Source organism: Mytilus galloprovincialis, chromosome 7 (genome assembly GCF_965363235.1).
Source record: "Mytilus galloprovincialis chromosome 7, xbMytGall1.hap1.1, whole genome shotgun sequence".
NCBI classification, from domain to species: domain Eukaryota; kingdom Metazoa; phylum Mollusca; class Bivalvia; order Mytilida; family Mytilidae; genus Mytilus; species Mytilus galloprovincialis.
In genome coordinates, this window is record NC_134844.1 from 17,721,868 (window position 1) to 17,741,609 (window position 19,742).

The window sequence follows — 19,742 nt, forward strand, 5'->3', positions numbered from 1 at the left end:
GTTCCAAAATGGTAGAGAGACGAAACGGTCATAGGTGTATAAGGCTTCCAATATGAGTTTTCACATTTAAAATTGAGAATGGAAATGGGGAATATGTCAAAGAGACAACAACCCGACCAAAGAAAAAAAACAACAGCAGAAGGTCACCAACAGGTCTTCAATGTAGCGAGAAATTCCCGCACCCGGAGGCGTCCTTCGGCTGACCCCTACAAATATATACTAGTTCAGTGATAATGAACGCCACACTAATTTCCAAATTGTACAGAAGAAACTAAAATTAAAATGATACAAGACTTACAAAGGCCAGAGATTTGTATTACCTGTCAAATTTCGTTTTCCTTTCTTTATGATTTTATATCAGTATACATAAATAATTATGCTGTTTTCTATAACCTTTATTGTCACGTATTGACAGAAAGCTCATTTTTCACACAATCCTTTGAGAAATTATTGTGATGTTTAACAGACATGATTTCAATTATAAGTAGTCACAAAAGAGTTGTATTTAACACACGCTTTTTGATTGAGACCTTTGTAGGATTCAAAAACTATTCATATTGTAAGTGAATAAGAAAATAACCTTTACTGAGAGCAAAAAAGAAAATGGTTACTGCAATATATTGCAATGTCCGATAAACGTCCTCTACATGGAAAATTTGTACAACTTCTTTACAACCCTTTCAATACATAGGGTGACGGGTAATAATAATTTTTCACCAGTCTCTCCTGAATTGACAATTGAACATGATATGTCGATTATCCCCAATTTTGTGAATTATATGCATGCTGTGATTCCACCAGTTACCTTAAACTAACTGACAATTATATCCGTAATTTCTATTGACTTCCAAAGATGGTAGGAACGATTTTCTGCATTGTTGCAAGGTCACCTTCATTAAAAGTTCCGAATGAAAATCGAATATATCCTAAAAATGTTTGGGCTGCGTGCATATCAAATCCCGGTGTGTCAGTCAGATATATTGGCATATGCGAACATTAATGTAGAACAGTATTGTATCAAAAGGGAATACCGTATTCGGATGATATCTATGTGCAGTAATGTATAATTTAATTTCATTATCGATACATACATGGAGTTTAGTATGATCTCTTGTAGATACATATTGTTATTGGCAAATTATTTTTTAATCAGTAATATCAGTTTCATTAAGTTACAATAATAACTGTAATATTGAATTAAAAATTTAAAGGAACGTAATTTAGATTTTGGGATATTCAAATAATTTGAATATTACTTTCTACAGTCAACGTGGTTTATCAGCCGATATAAATAAATAGCAATATCTATTTTTATTCAGACTATTTGTCAATCGTGTGTATCAAAAGATAAAATAATCCTACCGGCATTTTCCTCAGTTGAACAAAATAACACTTATGTTTGAATATAGCTTGAAAAAAGTAAGTATAAAATTATTATATTATAAAAATAAATAGTAAATACAAGTTTTAAAACAGATGCAAACAGTAGTGTTGATCGAGTTCGTGTTGTATAGTCGTTAGTTTTCTGTATCGTTATTTTGGAAGTGTCTTATCGTCACAACAAAAGGGGAGAGTCATATAATTGTCGGTTATCCATCAGAGTATGATTATTCACTGTCACTATAGTATCTTCTGATTTTTCTATCAATGTTCTTCTCTCGTAAATAGTTATCAAAAGTACCAGGATTATAATTTAGTACGCCAGACGCGCGTTTAGTCTACATAAGACTCATCAGTGACGCTCATATCAAAATAGTTATAAACCCAAGCAAGTAAATTATAAAGAATACAACTACTGATCCAAAAGAAACTAATGAATATGTAAAACCTACATCCGGTGCGTATAAGTGGAAAGCGTCTCGTGCATTGCATGCATACCTCGCCATACGAAGCCAGATTATGTCTTATATACCAAAGCTGGGATATGACACACTATGTAAATTGTTCCATGAGTCGACTTTTCTGGTTTGTTCAGATCTATTCCCATTAGAACAGATTTCTAAGGAACTGAGACACAGACGCATTGAATCGATCAACAAATTCCACAATCTTGTGTTTGTTACAGTCGTTATCCGCATTACATTTATAAAATAAGTTTTGTGTCACACACCATTTTGTTACCATACACTAGTTCATAGATTTCGTGTAATTTTATCATTCACGTCTACCACACATCAATTTATGTATGTAATAACCCCTGCTTGTTGCTTTCTCTGAATGTTTTATGATTCTAGTTAAACATTGGTGCTTCAAAATGTATGTAAAATTATAACTGGTTTGTTTTACTTTTTCTACGATTTTTATTATTTACATTTGTGTTAACATTTTTTTGTTGAATTCTTTTATTATCATATTTTTCAATTGTTTAAATTTGTTAAAATTAAAATATGTTATCATAATGCATATCGTATCTAGAAAGCGAGTTGATTTCAAACATCAACAATTTTCCCTCGATAATAACTTTTGATGCAACTTCCTTGAAAAACAGCTCCATCTTCTTATCACAAAATGTTCCTTTTATGTTGTGAATCGTTGTAGAAGGCAAACTTCAAATAGATTAAAAGCCATACAACATTATTATTTTAACAATACTTGCAAAACAGGCCTCATGCTCCATCTTAATAATCCAGTTGTAATGAAGATAGTCTCGTAGATACCTTGAAATTAGCTTTAAAGCCGGGCTTTTGTTTTGGTATTCACTTTGTTTTGGTATACTCTATGTAAATAGCTTTCAAAACAAACAGTTATGTTATCGTGTAAAAACTACGGATGCGACATCTTCAACCGATATTGGCTGCTCTATGAGTCTTTTTATGATTTGAGTTTTTTATCTAGCTAAAAAAACAGGTTCTTCTTCTATTTGTTGAATAAGGAAACACCTGTACAATTCAGAAATATGACATTTGTTGTCAATTCGTTTGATGTGTTTGAGCGTTTGATTTTGTCAATTGGTGAGGGACTTTCCGTTAGAATATTTCATCGGAGTTCGATATTTTTTATATTTAACTCTTTGCTTTCCAAACTTTTGGTATCTAAAGTAACTGAAACAGATTTGTGAAGAAACCTGTGTTGTGTGTGCGGAAATGAAATGCTATTTTGTTTTCGACGCAGTTGATATAGGTTTCTATTTGGTAACATTTACCTTAAAGATGCTACACTATAGTAACAGCTTTGGCGTTATCACCGATCTGTCATGTTATTGGACAAAAAAGATGTACTTGTTTATGTTTTAACATACGTTTGCTTAATATTTAGCATGTTATAGTTTTGAACATACATTGTATATCTTTGTTAATATTCGAAATAAAATATGTCTTATAACAATGATACGAATTAAAAATGTGTTCGTGTTACATAAAATTACTAGAATTCAAACTAATTACCAGTTGGCAAAATTAAGAATTCCAATTCAAGTTTAAACTCTTTTACAACTTGTTATAACCGTTCAAGTATATCTCCTATTGATTTATCTTCTTGTACCCACTGCCGATTCTTATGCCAATGTCGTTTCGCTTGCTCTAACACTCATAAGGTTTAACCGAATTATTTCAATATAATTTATAACCTCCTGAAGATTACATTGTTAATTTTAAAAATACAATTGGAATTCAATGAATTCTAGCAAATATAACTGTTATTGGAATCTGACGTAAAGCATGCACAGCAGAACAATAAGCAAATATTTCAATAAGTATTTTCTATAACTCCAGATGGTGTTTCCTCAGTTTATGTATACCCTCTGTGAGACAACTGCTAAAACCGCAAACTATAAAGATTTAAATAACAAATCGACTATTTCAATATTTTATCTTTCATATATCTCGATCCGATATTATGGCTATATAAGTACTAAACCTATACAATCATACTAATAATTCACACGTGTTATATTGTGCGTGTAAGAATATTTAGAAAGTATACATGCATGCTCAAATCGAGATGAAATTGTAAAGGAACTCGTTTGGTATTAAGTGTCGATGAATACAGCAATATCTATATATTCACTTTTAATAAATTTAGTACAGGAATATCGATCTATGACGTTCGTAATTTTAATCAAGTATTGTTTATTTCTTCATTTTCCCATAGAAATTTTCAAATCGTGTTGGCTTTGTTTGTTGTTCCTTTTGCTTATTATTAGTTTCAAATGCTATAATTTATATACCTTTAACATTACTAGAAATGTTTTCCTTTTGAAATAAAACAAAACATTAAAGGGAAATGAGCATTTGTGGTTAAATCTTATAAAAGAGGGACGAAAAATACCAAAGGGACAGTCAAACTCATAAATCGACAATAAACTGACAACGCCATGGCTAAAAATGAAAAAGACAAACAGACAAACAATAGTACACATGACACAATATAGAAAACTAAAGAATAAACAACACGAGCCCACCAAAAACTTAGGGTGATCTCAGGTGCTCCGGAAGGGTAAACAGATCTTGCTCCACATGTGGCACCCGTCGTGTTGATTCTGTGATAACAAATCCGGTAAATAGTCTAACTCCGTAGGTCACATTCATGAAAGGGAAGGGGATTGCAGTTACGACGTAAGGAACATATCCGATATCATTTGTTAAACGGTTATTCCATAACGGTCAACCAACTCGTGATGGCGTCCGTAAAATTTACGAAGGGATGATTACAACTTCCCATTTGGAACTCTTAGTTTAATAGCTTCCATGTGAGCAGCAACCCTCTATCAAGAAAATCATGATAGGAAATACAAGCACGGGAATGTCGTATCAATTGGAAGATATATACCCCGAATGCAGGTGCTGCTGGAATGTTGCTACTTAAAAATAGAAAGTTCACAATTGGAAAGCTGAAATTATCTCTTTTTTCGTAAAGTTTTGTTTTAAACCGACCCTCATTGTCAATTTCTAGATGTAGGTCAAGATATGAATCCGACTTAACTGTATCTGTAGTATCCTTTATCTCTAGTTCGACGGGATAGATGCGTTTCACATAGTCACCAAATTTTGAATTATTTTGTGAAAGAACATCATCTATATAGCGGAAAGTAGAGTTAAAGGATATCGTTAACTTCTTGTTGTGAAATGCTTTATATGTACGAGTTAACCGAGTTTGCCCCATCAAATCGTCTAAACCCGAACATCTGCATATGCAATACTCTTGCATCATACATGGACTCACTCTCGATCATATTTAAATGAGCATGAGATAGTGAATGAGAATGGAATTGTATTTGTTCGAATTTTGAGTGTCCTTCGATTTGGCATCAACACACATAGTTCTAATAGTACTTAGCGTTCAAACATTTGGCTTTGAGCGTTTCTGATGAAGCTAGATCCAGGAAAGATCTTCTGATGCATGAAATTTATACAACGTATAGCTTTTATTATGTACCCTATTATTGGCCTGGTATCTTTGACAAATTGTTCAATTAACTTAACCAAAACATGTTCTCTCAGGCAAAAACAAGCAGTTGTAAATTCTAGCAAAAACTGTTCATATTATTATAAATTAAAAATCAATTACCACGAAAGCATGCGAATAATTTTACTATCAACCTACGAAAAGGAACAAATTTCGATACCGTTTATTAGACGAATTATCTAGTACTCTGAATTCAACTGTTTACTATGTCACTAGGCAATAAGTTTTAGTGACCTTTGCCTCATTCATCAAGTTTGCTTTAAGAACACATGTGGGCAGACCATTGACAAATATATCTGACCAACAAGTATGTGTGTTAGTATGACCGAAGAAATACGATCGCATTTCGTACAGACTTACTGAATATAGTAATCAAAGGTACCAGGATTATAATTCAGTACTGAAAATTGTTTTCAATCGCTTTGTAGACGACATGCGCGTTTGGTTTCTCTGATTTGTTTAATTACATTTCAATTTTGTTTTTCCTTCTTTCTTAAAACTGTTACACGTTTTAGAACGGTTTCAAAGTTTAACTTAAAAACAAAATTTGGTTTGAGATGACAGGTAAAAAAAAATACGGTGAAACATATATATTTATATATACCAAAAGCAAATACCGGAAAGATAACTGTCTGTCTCTGGTTTATGACTGATGACATGAACGTTTTAATACATCATACCATTCATATATCTACTTCCAGTTACTGCTTTAATGTTCTCGCCTTTCGGGACGAAAGGAAACATTGTACAAATTAACGGCAAGACAGCTTTGAAGTTAACAGACAATTGTAGATACAGTCTCAACACAGAGAACGATGCATTAATATAATCACATGACTGCAACTTAAATCGAATAGATAGTATACATGATAAGTGCATATGAAAAGTAATATGAATAATATTGTTCTCAAAAAAAGCCCAAAAAGACTCATTTCGATTAATCAAAACCTGTTTCTGGCCAAATATGTAGAATTTTTTCAACCATGAAATAGTAAGAAAACAATGAGACTTTCAAATGAATAAGATAGTATATAACAACCAGTAGAAATACAAAAGGGTTTCACGTTATAACCGATAATAGCAAGAACATCTCTACAACTGAACACTCATAAACTGCGTCATGACTATATTAAAAATACAGATTATTACTGGAGAATCAAAAGAGGGATTGTATCATAATTCCAATCAAATTGTCAATAATGCATAAACATTTTCAATTTTCCCATCGTTATTTTAGATAACTATTGTATATGTTGGAAACAGTAATTAAAATCACTCAACATGAGTACATGTCATTACAATTGAGTATTGTCTAATGTCAGCAAGTGTGTACTTGGTATATACATTAAATGGTATACGTATTACTCTTTAGGGATTATCACCTTTTATATTATAATGCAACAAAAGCATCTAGAAATGATACCTTTTGTTGCAATGAAAATTATATAGTTTTTATTCATGATATAACTGCGGGATTTATCCCTGATCATGTCTGAGTGTAGTGCTTTAGAAAAAGAAAGGCTGTCAGATATGTGTCAATTCATGAAGCATCAACGCCTGAAAATGGCCATTAAATCATCCGCAAAACATTAAGTTAATCCATATAAATTAAATGACATTGTTCTTGGTTCTTCATTTGAAACATAAAAGGATTATTAATTTCCAATAATTTTCTTCTACAAATGTAATTCCTTAAGGACTGATTTTCTACTATGGACAATTGGTAAATAACAAACAAAGGATGATATAAATCCATGCTTATAAACATTGTCGTAGTTGGCGACAGCGTTATGATCAAATGACGTCTCAAATATTAGTTTAATTGATGTTGCTATTTGTAAAGTGTAGATTTTTAGATTACCACCAAGAAACGTATTTAAGGACAATTATTTAAACTATAATAATATGATTATAACAGTGCATACTTATGAAAGAGGTAGTTTATAAATGTAGTGTTGTCCTACAGAATTTTAAACCACAATACAATTGACCGAATCAATCAGATAAAAGAATTATTTCATACTTTCACTTATTTTGATTTCTTAAATGTTCTGTGTGTATTTTGTTCATTCTCTTGAAAAACACTTTTCATTTTTCTTGTAAATAAATACATGTGGAAGTCACCATCTGCCGATTGAATCTGGATGGTGGCAGAGTTTACCGAGAAACTATTGTGACTCGATAGGCGTTGGTGACTAGTACCAATACATTATAAGTTGTCAAATATTTGAGTTAGAAAAAAGAAATCTTTCTCACCTAACTATTGTCCAAACCCTAATATTTATAAATTTTATCAACGGAATAACACATCGAATATTGTTTTAATAAAACAAATACGTTATTATTTTCATTGTATGTTCACACATGCAAGTAATATTTGTGCTCTATAGTTATGTTTATATGTAATTGTAGTTTTATGAGAGATAAGGTTAATTCCCCAAATAATAGAGATAACAATAAAGATCGGAAGGAAATAATAAAAATAAAAATAAGATGATTGACAAAATACAAAAACTGCATTTATTCTGATCTATTTGTTAATTGAAAGTTAAATCCGGGTTAAATTTACGTTGTAACGGTATTTATGTTAATTACCGAAATTACCTTTCAACAAGACATTGTTTGAATTCTAACTAGAAAGTGTATGATGATGAGAAAACATTTGTTTTTTTTTTCTATTTTCGAAACTTGCCACATAAAAAGTAGTTGCATTATTTGATTTGAATTATGCTTTTTGAAATCATTAATAAATAGTTAAATATAAACTAGGAAATTTGAATATCAGTGTATTTGCACATATTGTCTGTCGTCTTTGATCAAAACTATCGGTAATTTAATTAGATGTTTACCAGTTTTACGAATCCAATTAAATTTTCATTAATATAGAGAATTTGAAAACAATTATGTTTTTTAAGACCTGAGGTGTAACGAGGCATAATTAGCCTACAGATACTATATTGATTTACGATTTCAATCTCTTGTTAATGAACAAACAGTTTTTTTTTCTATTCCCATGGAGAAAACAGCAGACAACTTATACCACAGTTCGCCTAAGTCTGGTTTAATTAACATATACCATTTTTTAAGCATTTAAAAAAACAATAGCAGTCCCTAGTCTCATAATGATATATTTCATTCTGTCAGAAGGATAAATGACAGCAGCTCAGATAAGGTAAACTGATATGACAGTTAGGCATATGTGTTCCTATAAAATTAATTATATAGAATTGATGCCTAACAATATTACTACTTTGAGCACAGATATAAATTAATTAAAGTTCATATAAAACATTGATTATAGGAGAACATTATGGAGTTAATTGATAAACGTCGAAATGTACACCGTTCTATCAAATCGTTTTACCGACATGGGTGTGTCGTCTAGAAAAAAAATCGTCAAAATTGCATTGTACCAAAAAAAAGGTGTATATTCGTAGCCTAATTTAGCCCACAGTTTTATAGTTTAAATGGAATATAAAAAATGCATCTAACGATCCAAGGTGTTGTAAAAGGTTATATAATAACGATTTATCAGTTTACTCACTATATAGTATCTATAATTAATAAAACCAAAATTTCCCAAAATAAAGCAATTTAGTTTAATTCAAAATCGCTTTTTAAATGATTTGCATTCTGGTAGTTACATGTTATATCGTGCTTTAGCATAAGTTTTATCTAAAGTATAGGTAAAGGAGCTTTTTCAAGCTAAATTTACAAATTTCGAATAGATTACACATAAGAAATCAATTATGTGTAGTAAAGAAAGAAATTAAACGATAGAATTATAAGATCAAATGTGAGAGATGAAATGCGTTAAGAAAAGTAAAACAAATATTTGGGTTGGGGACTTTTTTTCTTTCTTTTCTTTTCTTTTTTTCGGCGGAGGGGGGGACAAAATGTAAATTTACAACATATTCAATCACAAAAGATAGATTATATTAGTTATAGAAATTTATCGCTACAGTTTGAAAAAATGTATCAAACAGAACATTTCTTCATTTGTTAGAACAATCGTGATAGTAAGATAAAACACTTTATTTGTTTAGATGAACATTTTCATATTTCATTAAATAACTTGGTCGATTGTTTCCTACTATTTTACAATCCAACAATTTTTTTAATAAAGTCCCAATTCCCAACAAAGACAATAGATATTTCTAATTCTAACACGACGTCCTTCGAACGCTTTGAGTACACAACCGTGGTAAAATATGAATATATTGTCAGGGCTGTTCCAATCGTACTCCCACGTCATATGCATTTTTATGAATGAGACACCCGACGTCATAGAACGATGACGTAAGAGTATGAGCTATTTACGGGAAAATACACGCTTGCCAAAACAAAAATCATCACAACAAAGAAACGTAAACAAACGATGCTAAATTTGGTATAAGCCGATTTTTTTAAAAACATATCAGACATTATAAGTAAATTATAATTTAAATTCACCCAAAACTATCTATATACGTTATTGTAAAAACTTTAAGCATGTCACTAATTCAGTTTGCGCCGTTCTTTAACGCTATTCAAATAGTGCGTTTATTTATGGGAACGGCAAATATTTGCCTCCACCTAGAGCGCTTCGATCCAAAACAATAGCCGTATGTGTCTTATGAGAATCGAAATAATTCATGGGGGCCTGAATATATCGTGATTTTACCACGGGTTGTCCCTTTATGCCGATATTTTACCCCTCGCTATCGCTCAAGGTAAAATATTGGCCATAAAGGGCTAACTCGTGGTAAAATCACGATATATTCCATCCCCTATGACTTATTTCTTAAATAGTAATAAAAATACCACATACAATGAGAGCCCTTCTATACAAAATTACAAATTATAAATGCATTTATATATTTATACTACATTAAACATAAAATATAAATTTTACCATATATAAAATGTCTACGTCCTTTTAAAATTGAAAGCCTATTTGGCACACACTCGTAAAGAAATTTGATTCGAGAATAAAAAGTTTACTGTTTTATAACAATCAAGTGGTGTGGTATGATTGCCATTGTGGCCAATTCATTAAAATGGCTACATTTAATATTGCATCCGTAGAAAACAAATGCTCAATTAAAACAGATTCACGGTATTTAAAAAAAATCAAATTTTTTGATAGATATTTGATCAGGATTTTTTTAATGCATTATGGTTTCGACTCTTCTCTTCCTCCTGATCTTTTTCCTTCGGGACTGAAAGTCCACCAGTGATCACCCGCCAAGTAGTCAGCACTTAACTATTTACAAAACAATGAATCAAATCTTTTAGGAATATTTAGTCCACAAAGCTCTTCAACTTCGTAATTCATCTGACCTTTAAAACTCTTTTTGAATCAAGGTAACTGGTGAGTTTTTTGTAGACGAAATGCGCGTCTGGTGCAAATACAAATTTCAATCCTGATATCTATGATGAGTTTATTAACTCTCTGCTAGTGAATGAAAATGACATTTTTAAAATTAATTGTGGGCAAAGATTATGAATCCTTTTGAATTCAGGACATTACATATACTACATACAATGTATATAATGGATGCAAGAAAGGGATGCGTTACATTGAATTGCTGGTTCCATATTCCCATATATCAAGAAAACAAATGCTAATATAAAAAAATTATTCAAGGATTATTTGAATTTCTTTTGAAAGTACATTTGACATATGACAGTTGGTATCCATTCGTTTGATGTGTTTTGGCTTTTGATTTTGCAATTTGATTAAGGACTTTCACTTTTTTGATTTTCTTCGGAGTTCAGTATTTTTGTAATTATACTAATTTTGTATATCAAAATGAATACATCACATTCTTCTTAAGATATATATATATATATATATATATATATATATATATATATATATATATATATATATATCTACGTGATATCAAACCTGTCAACTGAACTTTAAACTTAATTATGTTTCGTAAAATTCTATATAGCAAGCTAAACACAAATCATGTTTTACCGAACCTTTTCCTAAAAGACGACTGTTTCTTGACAAAAATATAACAGTTATCTCTTGTCATTCCATTGGTTTGGTTTTGTGTATTTAGGGAATATTCATTTTTGAATATACTTTGAGTAATTTTTGCTCTTTAAATTCGTACTTAATTTGACTTTTTTTTCTTTGTTTGATTCGATCGCCACTGATGAGTTTTTTGTAGACGAAACGCGCGTATCAATCCTGGTATCTATGAGGAGTCTATTACCATATTTGTTTTTAACAATTATCAGGTACAAATTCCCCATCAACTATAATATTTTCAACAAAAAACATATATTAGTTCCACAGTTATATTCCTAAGAACTTTCTCATCTTGTAAACATCATGTCCGTTCTGAATATCTTTAGTGTGTGTTATGGATTTTTTAATTCAAGTTTAGTATATTTGCCTGTATTTGGACTTACTTTGATACGGCACTTGAACTAATTTCTTTGTTACTTTAATACCTGTTATATATTAATGCTACTGCTTGCTATGCGTAGACTTATTTTTACCGAGGCGGTTTTTATTCACTAGTCGTTGTTATATGGGTTTACATAGACAGATTAACCTTATTTATTATTTTTTAATCTTTTTATAGCGTTTGTTTCTTTACCAAAACGGACGACAACCTAAATTAAAGCATTGTTTCTAATTATTGGTTTTAAAGTGGCACTAGTTGTCAAATTCATGGTCTCCGATGTGAAATTCGTGTGTATTTTAGTACAGATGGCATCTAATTAACCATCGAAATGCCCTCCGATTACTACCGACGGTCACACAACATATAAGCATAAACATAAATATAAATAGATTGCGACCTCATGCAGTTGTATTTTTATAGGTCCGTTTTATTTCATGTTATAGGTTAAAAAGTGGGTCGATTAACGCGAGGACGTTGAGAAACCATAATTAACACGTTACCTCAATGAGAATGATTTTTTGTTGGTCAAATCAGTCAACGAAGTGGTTCACCTTTGTCTGACTATCAATATCAACATGATTTATGCATGCATAACCAATCTCTATCTTATGGGTTGAATTGAGGGTCACATGAATACGAATTTAAAGGGGTCAAATTATTCATTTGCAAGTAATTAATTCATCAGCAATAATTTTTTGCTTGGCTTGACATATTGGCTGCTAAAACGAATTATTATTTCACCTTTATTAATGATTGAAACAAACGAAATTCTATTCTATTTTTTTTTTCCTAATCATTTCTTGTAGATAGTGCCCCATTAATATAAAAAATGGTTGATATTTATTTAACTACCTCTATCAATCTAGAAATATATTTTTTGACGTGATTGTAGAAAACTGTAAAATAAATGCAATTAGTATTCTGAAACGTCCATAGTACTATTTACTAACATTTTGAAAGGAAGCTTTGATGTCAAATTTAACAAAATCGCTATCTCTTGACGGTACACTCTCGCGTATATATGCACTATACCATAAATTGTCACTTCTATTTGAGATGTATTGTGCTGAAACAGGGTGGGATTCTGTTTTGACATATCATTTTACGTGATAAAATCTGAATAAAATTTCATTGTGAAGAAATGTATTTAAAGTTAATTGAATTCCATTTACAGAGTGGTCTGGCGTAAGTTAATGTAAATATGATCGTCTTTTTGTCCTGACATTTCTGACGAAATAGACACGCATAGTGAATTCTGATATCTCATTGACTTTGTGTCCGATTTCAAAACAGAAACAAAATTAATTAATTGATAAAATGCAAATAAAATAGTTATCAAAAGTACCAGGATTATAATTTTATACGCCAGACGCGCGTTTCGTCTACATAAGACTCATCAGTGACGCTCAGATCGAAATAGTTAAAAAGCCAAATAAATACAAAGTTGAAGAGCATTGAGGATCCAAAATTCCAAAAAGTTGTGCCAAATACGGCTAAGGTAATCTACTCCTGGGGTAAGAAAATCCTTAGTTTTTCGAAAAATTCAAAGTTTTGTAAACAGAAAATTTATAAAAATGACCATATAATTGATATTCATGTCAACACCGAAGTGCTGACTACTGGGCTGGTGATACCCTCGGGGACGTAACGTCCACCAGCAGTGGCATCGACCCAGTGGTGTAAATAGTTATCAAAAGTACCAGGATTATAATTTTATACGCCAGACGCGCGTTTCGTCTACATAAGACTCATCAGTGACGCTCAGATCGAAATAGTTAAAAAGCCAAATAAATACAAAGTTGAAGAGCATTGAGGATCCAAAATTCCAAAAAGTTGTGCCAAATACGGCTAAGGTAATCTACTCCTGGGGTAAGAAAATCCTTAGTTTTTCGAAAAATTCAAAGTTTTGTAAACAGAAAATTTATAAAAATGACCATATAATTGATATTCATGTCAACACCGAAGTGCTGACTACTGGGCTGGTGATACCCTCGGGGACGTAACGTCCACCAGCAGTGGCATCGACCCAGTGGTGTAAATAGTTATCAAAAGTACCAGGATTATAATTTTATACGCCAGACGCGCGTTTCGTCTACATAAGACTCATCAGTGACGCTCAGATCGAAATAGTTAAAAAGCCAAATAAATACAAAGTTGAAGAGCATTGAGGATCCAAAATTCCAAAAAGTTGTGCCAAATACGGCTAAGGTAATCTACTCCTGGGGTAAGAAAATCCTTAGTTTTTCGAAAAATTCAAAGTTTTGTAAACAGAAAATTTATAAAAATGACCATATAATTGATATTCATGTCAACACCGAAGTGCTGACTACTGGGCTGGTGATACCCTCGGGGACGTAACGTCCACCAGCAGTGGCATCGACCCAGTGGTGTAAATAGTTATCAAAAGTACCAGGATTATAATTTTATACGCCAGACGCGCGTTTCGTCTACATAAGACTCATCAGTGACGCTCAGATCGAAATAGTTAAAAAGCCAAATAAATACAAAGTTGAAGAGCATTGAGGATCCAAAATTCCAAAAAGTTGTGCCAAATACGGCTAAGGTAATCTACTCCTGGGGTAAGAAAATCCTTAGTTTTTCGAAAAATTCAAAGTTTTGTAAACAGAAAATTTATAAAAATGACCATATAATTGATATTCATGTCAACACCGAAGTGCTGACTACTGGGCTGGTGATACCCTCGGGGACGTAACGTCCACCAGCAGTGGCATCGACCCAGTGGTGTAAATAGTTATCAAAAGTACCAGGATTATAATTTTATACGCCAGACGCGCGTTTCGTCTACATAAGACTCATCAGTGACGCTCAGATCGAAATAGTTAAAAAGCCAAATAAATACAAAGTTGAAGAGCATTGAGGATCCAAAATTCCAAAAAGTTGTGCCAAATACGGCTAAGGTAATCTACTCCTGGGGTAAGAAAATCCTTAGTTTTTCGAAAAATTCAAAGTTTTGTAAACAGAAAATTTATAAAAATGACCATATAATTGATATTCATGTCAACACCGAAGTGCTGACTACTGGGCTGGTGATACCCTCGGGGACGTAACGTCCACCAGCAGTGGCATCGACCCAGTGGTGTAAATAGTTATCAAAAGTACCAGGATTATAATTTTATACGCCAGACGCGCGTTTCGTCTACATAAGACTCATCAGTGACGCTCAGATCGAAATAGTTAAAAAGCCAAATAAATACAAAGTTGAAGAGCATTGAGGATCCAAAATTCCAAAAAGTTGTGCCAAATACGGCTAAGGTAATCTACTCCTGGGGTAAGAAAATCCTTAGTTTTTCGAAAAATTCAAAGTTTTGTAAACAGAAAATTTATAAAAATGACCATATAATTGATATTCATGTCAACACCGAAGTGCTGACTACTGGGCTGGTGATACCCTCGGGGACGTAACGTCCACCAGCAGTGGCATCGACCCAGTGGTGTAAATAGTTATCAAAAGTACCAGGATTATAATTTTATACGCCAGACGCGCGTTTCGTCTACATAAGACTCATCAGTGACGCTCAGATCGAAATAGTTAAAAAGCCAAATAAATACAAAGTTGAAGAGCATTGAGGATCCAAAATTCCAAAAAGTTGTGCCAAATACGGCTAAGGTAATCTACTCCTGGGGTAAGAAAATCCTTAGTTTTTCGAAAAATTCAAAGTTTTGTAAACAGAAAATTTATAAAAATGACCATATAATTGATATTCATGTCAACACCGAAGTGCTGACTACTGGGCTGGTGATACCCTCGGGGACGTAACGTCCACCAGCAGTGGCATCGACCCAGTGGTGTAAATAGTTATCAAAAGTACCAGGATTATAATTTTATACGCCAGACGCGCGTTTCGTCTACATAAGACTCATCAGTGACGCTCAGATCGAAATAGTTAAAAAGCCAAATAAATACAAAGTTGAAGAGCATTGAGGATCCAAAATTCCAAAAAGTTGTGCCAAATACGGCTAAGGTAATCTACTCCTGGGGTAAGAAAATCCTTAGTTTTTCGAAAAATTCAAAGTTTTGTAAACAGAAAATTTATAAAAATGACCATATAATTGATATTCATGTCAACACCGAAGTGCTGACTACTGGGCTGGTGATACCCTCGGGGACGTAACGTCCACCAGCAGTGGCATCGACCCAGTGGTGTAAATAGTTATCAAAAGTACCAGGATTATAATTTTATACGCCAGACGCGCGTTTCGTCTACATAAGACTCATCAGTGACGCTCAGATCGAAATAGTTAAAAAGCCAAATAAATACAAAGTTGAAGAGCATTGAGGATCCAAAATTCCAAAAAGTTGTGCCAAATACGGCTAAGGTAATCTACTCCTGGGGTAAGAAAATCCTTAGTTTTTCGAAAAATTCAAAGTTTTGTAAACAGAAAATTTATAAAAATGACCATATAATTGATATTCATGTCAACACCGAAGTGCTGACTACTGGGCTGGTGATACCCTCGGGGACGTAACGTCCACCAGCAGTGGCATCGACCCAGTGGTGTAAATAGTTATCAAAAGTACCAGGATTATAATTTTATACGCCAGACGCGCGTTTCGTCTACATAAGACTCATCAGTGACGCTCAGATCGAAATAGTTAAAAAGCCAAATAAATACAAAGTTGAAGAGCATTGAGGATCCAAAATTCCAAAAAGTTGTGCCAAATACGGCTAAGGTAATCTACTCCTGGGGTAAGAAAATCCTTAGTTTTTCGAAAAATTCAAAGTTTTGTAAACAGAAAATTTATAAAAATGACCATATAATTGATATTCATGTCAACACCGAAGTGCTGACTACTGGGCTGGTGATACCCTCGGGGACGTAACGTCCACCAGCAGTGGCATCGACCCAGTGGTGTAAATAGTTATCAAAAGTACCAGGATTATAATTTTATACGCCAGACGCGCGTTTCGTCTACATAAGACTCATCAGTGACGCTCAGATCGAAATAGTTAAAAAGCCAAATAAATACAAAGTTGAAGAGCATTGAGGATCCAAAATTCCAAAAAGTTGTGCCAAATACGGCTAAGGTAATCTACTCCTGGGGTAAGAAAATCCTTAGTTTTTCGAAAAATTCAAAGTTTTGTAAACAGAAAATTTATAAAAATGACCATATAATTGATATTCATGTCAACACCGAAGTGCTGACTACTGGGCTGGTGATACCCTCGGGGACGTAACGTCCACCAGCAGTGGCATCGACCCAGTGGTGTAAATAGTTATCAAAAGTACCAGGATTATAATTTTATACGCCAGACGCGCGTTTCGTCTACATAAGACTCATCAGTGACGCTCAGATCGAAATAGTTAAAAAGCCAAATAAATACAAAGTTGAAGAGCATTGAGGATCCAAAATTCCAAAAAGTTGTGCCAAATACGGCTAAGGTAATCTACTCCTGGGGTAAGAAAATCCTTAGTTTTTCGAAAAATTCAAAGTTTTGTAAACAGAAAATTTATAAAAATGACCATATAATTGATATTCATGTCAACACCGAAGTGCTGACTACTGGGCTGGTGATACCCTCGGGGACGTAACGTCCACCAGCAGTGGCATCGACCCAGTGGTGTAAATAGTTATCAAAAGTACCAGGATTATAATTTTATACGCCAGACGCGCGTTTCGTCTACATAAGACTCATCAGTGACGCTCAGATCGAAATAGTTAAAAAGCCAAATAAATACAAAGTTGAAGAGCATTGAGGATCCAAAATTCCAAAAAGTTGTGCCAAATACGGCTAAGGTAATCTACTCCTGGGGTAAGAAAATCCTTAGTTTTTCGAAAAATTCAAAGTTTTGTAAACAGAAAATTTATAAAAATGACCATATAATTGATATTCATGTCAACACCGAAGTGCTGACTACTGGGCTGGTGATACCCTCGGGGACGTAACGTCCACCAGCAGTGGCATCGACCCAGTGGTGTAAATAGTTATCAAAAGTACCAGGATTATAATTTTATACGCCAGACGCGCGTTTCGTCTACATAAGACTCATCAGTGACGCTCAGATCGAAATAGTTAAAAAGCCAAATAAATACAAAGTTGAAGAGCATTGAGGATCCAAAATTCCAAAAAGTTGTGCCAAATACGGCTAAGGTAATCTACTCCTGGGGTAAGAAAATCCTTAGTTTTTCGAAAAATTCAAAGTTTTGTAAACAGAAAATTTATAAAAATGACCATATAATTGATATTCATGTCAACACCGAAGTGCTGACTACTGGGCTGGTGATACCCTCGGGGACGTAACGTCCACCAGCAGTGGCATCGACCCAGTGGTGTAAATAGTTATCAAAAGTACCAGGATTATAATTTTATACGCCAGACGCGCGTTTCGTCTACATAAGACTCATCAGTGACGCTCAGATCGAAATAGTTAAAAAGCCAAATAAATACAAAGTTGAAGAGCATTGAGGATCCAAAATTCCAAAAAGTTGTGCCAAATACGGCTAAGGTAATCTACTCCTGGGGTAAGAAAATCCTTAGTTTTTCGAAAAATTCAAAGTTTTGTAAACAGAAAATTTATAAAAATGACCATATAATTGATATTCATGTCAACACCGAAGTGCTGACTACTGGGCTGGTGATACCCTCGGGGACGTAACGTCCACCAGCAGTGGCATCGACCCAGTGGTGTAAATAGTTATCAAAAGTACCAGGATTATAATTTTATACGCCAGACGCGCGTTTCGTCTACATAAGACTCATCAGTGACGCTCAGATCGAAATAGTTAAAAAGCCAAATAAATACAAAGTTGAAGAGCATTGAGGATCCAAAATTCCAAAAAGTTGTGCCAAATACGGCTAAGGTAATCTACTCCTGGGGTAAGAAAATCCTTAGTTTTTCGAAAAATTCAAAGTTTTGTAAACAGAAAATTTATAAAAATGACCATATAATTGATATTCATGTCAACACCGAAGTGCTGACTACTGGGCTGGTGATACCCTCGGGGACGTAACGTCCACCAGCAGTGGCATCGACCCAGTGGTGTAAATAGTTATCAAAAGTACCAGGATTATAATTTTATACGCCAGACGCGCGTTTCGTCTACATAAGACTCATCAGTGACGCTCAGATCGAAATAGTTAAAAAGCCAAATAAATACAAAGTTGAAGAGCATTGAGGATCCAAAATTCCAAAAAGTTGTGCCAAATACGGCTAAGGTAATCTACTCCTGGGGTAAGAAAATCCTTAGTTTTTCGAAAAATTCAAAGTTTTGTAAACAGAAAATTTATAAAAATGACCATATAATTGATATTCATGTCAACACCGAAGTGCTGACTACTGGGCTGGTGATACCCTCGGGGACGTAACGTCCACCAGCAGTGGCATCGACCCAGTGGTGTAAATAGTTATCAAAAGTACCAGGATTATAATTTTATACGCCAGACGCGCGTTTCGTCTACATAAGACTCATCAGTGACGCTCAGATCGAAATAGTTAAAAAGCCAAATAAATACAAAGTTGAAGAGCATTGAGGATCCAAAATTCCAAAAAGTTGTGCCAAATACGGCTAAGGTAATCTACTCCTGGGGTAAGAAAATCCTTAGTTTTTCGAAAAATCGAGATAAAGGTATACTCACAATCTAATGCGTCTGTTAGATGAAGATACAATGTTATGACACTCAGAAGGGTTATTACCACCATTCCCTAGAAAAAAACAAGTGTTTTTTTTTTATTAGTTGCACAACCACTTACACAAAATTTACCAAATGACGTGGAATTAAGGCTTTAAAGGCATGATCGAGAAAATAGACGATACACTTGAAGTGACAAGCCACTCTGGATTGAAAAAAAAATTAATTGCTGTTTAGAAAACAGATAAGAATTACATAACTAAAATATGTGCTTCATTCTGATAACTGTTCGGCTACAAATCTAGTTAAACAGTATACATTACCAGACAGAGCATTG